This window comes from Aegilops tauschii, chromosome 2 (genome assembly GCF_002575655.3).
Source record: "Aegilops tauschii subsp. strangulata cultivar AL8/78 chromosome 2, Aet v6.0, whole genome shotgun sequence".
In the NCBI taxonomy this organism is placed as follows: Eukaryota; Viridiplantae; Streptophyta; class Magnoliopsida; order Poales; family Poaceae; genus Aegilops; species Aegilops tauschii.
In genome coordinates this window covers 591,901,268-591,905,603 of record NC_053036.3, presented here as the reverse complement: position 1 = coordinate 591,905,603, position 4,336 = coordinate 591,901,268, and the positions used below count along the sequence as shown (strand labels likewise).

The 4,336-nt window shown below is 45.3% G+C and overlaps 1 non-coding gene across 1 annotated transcript; it reads left to right on the top strand.

The window, feature by feature from the left end:
• Positions 1-1,817: 1,817 nt before the first annotated feature.
• On the top strand, positions 1,818-1,889 carry TRNAH-GUG (transfer RNA histidin (anticodon GUG)). Its single transcript has one exon. It is a non-coding gene; the product is annotated as a tRNA-His (tRNA).
• Positions 1,890-4,336: the final 2,447 nt, after the last annotated feature.

Here is a 4,336-nt window from a genome sequence, read left to right as displayed (position 1 = left end):
ACGAATGACCACGACGTGTAACGGAGCTAAACAGCGGAGAATAGAACAACCTCGGGATGGGGCTGGTCTTGTGATGGGGGCATGTCTTCATGTTTCAAATTATCAAATCCTTCTGCTCTGCACAAACTTAACAACTTCCGTGGATTTATCTTCGATGTCCATCAATTCTACGGTTTGTTCAGAATGCTTTTGTGTGTGAGTGTGTGCGCGTGGGCACTCGTATGTGCATCATCGTTGAGTCCCCCACAAAAAAAATTACGGTAAATAATCACTCATAGTGCAAATTTTGACCTTATGAGTACCTTTGGAGTGTCGCCGGTTTTGTTTTAAATGATTTTCTCTCATAAATTTCCTTCTACTTCTCCCTGATGAAGGCATAGAAAAACAACCATGTACACTTTGGTAAAAGTCCAGCAGGACGCACGGAGCGACATCTGATAGCTTATTATCAGTTTATTATTAGAAGTTTCTTTTATATAAAGAGTGTCTTCCCATCGATTTAATTTAATAGAGAAACTGCAGAGTCTTACAAACTACTGCAGGAAAGGGAAAACTACTCATATCTACTACTTACCAATAAATGGCAGAAATTTGCAGGGACACGCAGGTGCGAGGGCACGCACAGCTGCTGTCCATCTGCGCCGTGATCCGTGCCGATGTTTGGACACAAAATGGTTGAAAAATGGATATAAATTGTTAACTCTTCGAATACGAAACAATATTTCAGGAAAGAGAAAACTACGCATATCTATTACCTACTAATAAATGGAGAAAGATTTCTTGGTTCTCCTTTCGTTATTAGTTTTATCTTTTCTTTATTATTGCGTGAGAAAATTTTCGTACCTCGCCTTCCGGAAGAAAACTCTTCACATGTTGCCGGTTCTTTTATTCCGTTCCAGTTTAGTTTATGTGTGCTTTAGTTGTTGGGTCTGCTCCGAGCAGCCCATTAGACGCCCCGGTTTTTTTTCTTACATGTGCTGCTTGTACCGATTTGGTTTTATGTGCGCTCGAGCTGCTAACGGAGGAACCGAGGAACATTTCCATCACGCAGTTCAGATGTATGGCTTTCCAAATTCTATACCATATTGTACGTAGTTTCGACGGTTGTCTTAGTTAGACTTGGTTACAAACTCCAACTATACTATTTCTATATCGATAGTCTTCCGAGTGCAGCCGATGCCACATCTCATCGCCATGGACGCGACCCATGGTGATGATGATGGCGTTTGCCTGTCGTACAATCTGATCCTTCACATCCTGCGACGTCTATCAAACTGCACGCTATCACGGTCCTATGGCAGTCGTGTCTGTCGCCGCCACCGGCATCCGCCTGTCGTATGACCCGGTCCTCGATATCCTGCATCGGATGCTATCATGAGTGTGGAGAGGCATCCATCGCCCATCCACCTGTCGTCTCCATCCCTAGTTTGGAGCTTGGACTTTTCTAGCCGTCGCCACAAACGTTGTCCTGGTTGCGACAGGCAGGGCATGCGATTACAGCGCCACGGGTCCGGCTGACGGACGGGTGATAGCTTACGGCGAGTTCGGCATAACAGGAAGCGCAGATGGTTTAGGGTTGTCTTTTCCGTCACCTCGAAAACGTACATATCTCGCTGCGCAAGCCACATCAATGTGGCTACAGATGGTGAGGCAGTAAGATATCCATAATAGTAATTCATTTTATCATAAAACTGTTGTATTTTTCGTTGCAACGCACGGACATGTTTGCTAGTCATAACCTAAGACTGCTAATCAGAACAGGTTAGTTGAAGTCTTATCAGTAGAAGTTAAAGCAAAATTTTCAAATGGACAAAAATGTGGCTGTAGTTTAGTGGTGAGAATTCCACGTTGTGGCCGTGGAGACCTGGGCTCAAATCCCAGCAGCCACAAAATGGTTTTTACAAAATGGTTTTTTATTTTAATTTCAATGAAATAACAGGAACTGCTGGCAACTTAGTATTTTTTCTGATTTATACATGACACCTGACCTACTGCAGGAGATGGCCAAAAGAGAGAGAATCAAAATTCGATGGTTGTGACACCTAGCAGACAGTACCTGACTAAGCACCACCGCATCAGTATCCTTGCCACGTCCATTTCTTTTTTCCCTCTTGTCTAAAGGATCTTTATCTCTGAATCAGGCCAGTGATTCAGCGAACATTGCCTACTACTACAAATCAAACAAAAGGAACTGCTGGCAACTTAGTATTTTTTCTGATTTATACATGACACCTGACCTACTGCAGGAGATGGCCAAAAGAGAGAGAATCAAAATTCGATGGTTGTGACACCTAGCAGACAGTACCTGACTAAGCACCACCGCATCAGTATCCTTGCCACGTCCATTTCTTTTTTCCCTCTTGTCTAAAGGATCTTTATCTCTGAATCAGGCCAGTGATTCAGCGAACATTGCCTACTACTACAAATCAAACAAAAGGGAGTAAATAGCATAAACTACTATTCTACAGGCAAGGATTCCAAAAAACTACCTTTTTTTATTTTTCTCAGATAACTACCAACTCGGTGGTCTGCTGTTTCAAAAAACCCAAATTACCGGGTGGTTGACATATAATCAGGTTTATGACAGATGGGACCCGCTCCTAAACAAACAGCTGGTTTGACCGTATGTTGACCGTCAACTTACATGTTTGGCCCACATGTAAGCTGACTCTTCTTCCTTTTCTCTTTCTTTCTCTCCCTCTACTCCCCTTCTCTCCCGGTAGATGCTGCCCGGAGCCGCACTCGCGCTCGACATCGACCTTGTCGGGATGGCCGAGTAACCCGATGCAGAGGGCATGAAGGCAGGGGCTGCCGGCGACGGGTGTTGCGGCCTGGCGATGACTGACACGACCACAACGGCTCTGCAGCGCGCGACGCACGGGAAGGGCCCTCCCGAGGAGGCCGCCGTCGTGAAGGGGCGGGCCGGGGAGAAGCTCGTTGACGACCGCGCGTGGAAGGACGAGGTCGACGAGGCTTGCTGGATCTCGCCGCCTCAAGGCCGCCGAGGCACGGCGTGGAGGTGGCGCAGGAGAGGCATGGCGAGGCGGCGGCCACGGGCGAGGCACGTCGGGGCGGCGGCCGCAGGCACGGCACGGCGGGACCCGACCGCTATGGGATGCGGCTCGCCGGCCTCAGGTGGTGCACGTCGTGGATTCCACCGCCGCGGGCGCGGCTTGCCGGCCGGAGGAGACAACGTTGCCTTGCCTCGGGGACCCGATTGCTTTTTCAGAAAACTCACAGGGACCTGATTGCTTTTTCAGAAAACTTATAGGGACCCGATTGCTTTTTTACAAAACTTACGTGTAGGACCTACATGTAAGTTAACGTCAAACAAACGGTTATCTTACATGTGGGCCTCAATTGTCATAATCACGATCAACTGATAAAGACTCAGGGATTTGGGTTTTTTGAAATAGCCGACCACCCATCTGGTAGTTATCTGATAAAAATTAAAAACCGGTAGTTTTTTGAAACCCTAGCCTGTAAAGTAGTAGCTTTATGCTATTTACTCAACAAAAGGAGATATCTTTTGCACGCACAAAACCCTTAATTAGTACACATATCTGGTATGTACAGTACCCGTAGATAGCATATGCTTACAAGTTTCATACCCGTAGATAAAGCGCCGAAAGAATAAGAAAAGGAGAGTGGGAGAGGCCTTTACGGTGTGCATCTTTTTCATGTTCGTGCCAACGAAGCAGGAAAAAAAGGGGACAAGTACACAAATAAATATGTTTTGTTGATTGAAAAATAAACAAATAGTGCATTTTTAATTACTCTACAATGTGTAATGGTGCGTGCATGAAAAAGCAGAGTTCCTGCTTTAAGAGTGAGGACAAAGTGTCATTTGTCTTGATGCACTTCTCGCTGCATCGCATTTGAAGCTTAGCCTCCACAATATCTAAACGATTACTTTTTTCTTAACACCTAAACAACTAGTTTTGACACGTAACAACGTAGTACGAGTTCGTCCTTGTGTACTGCCAGATTGCCACTAATAATATAGGTCGCATCTAACTCATGACCTTGTTCTGTTGCGACTGCGGTGGTCAGATAATCGTAGCAAAATTTATCCCTTCTTGAGAAAATTCGTCACGTACCAGTGTGTCGGATGAGCCAGAATGGTCCTGAGATGGCATGCAGCAAATAAAGATTTAACAGCATGTTAGGATTTCACGTGAGTTTTCCGTGACTATAAGTTTTTTTTTTTTGCAGATGAGGCAAAAGTATATCCTTCGGTTTGTTAATTCAGAAGAGACTGGGCATAAAACCTTGTATATATTACTATTTTCTGTTCTTCGGTCATTTTCTTGTGAACAACCCTTGTGAGATGTGG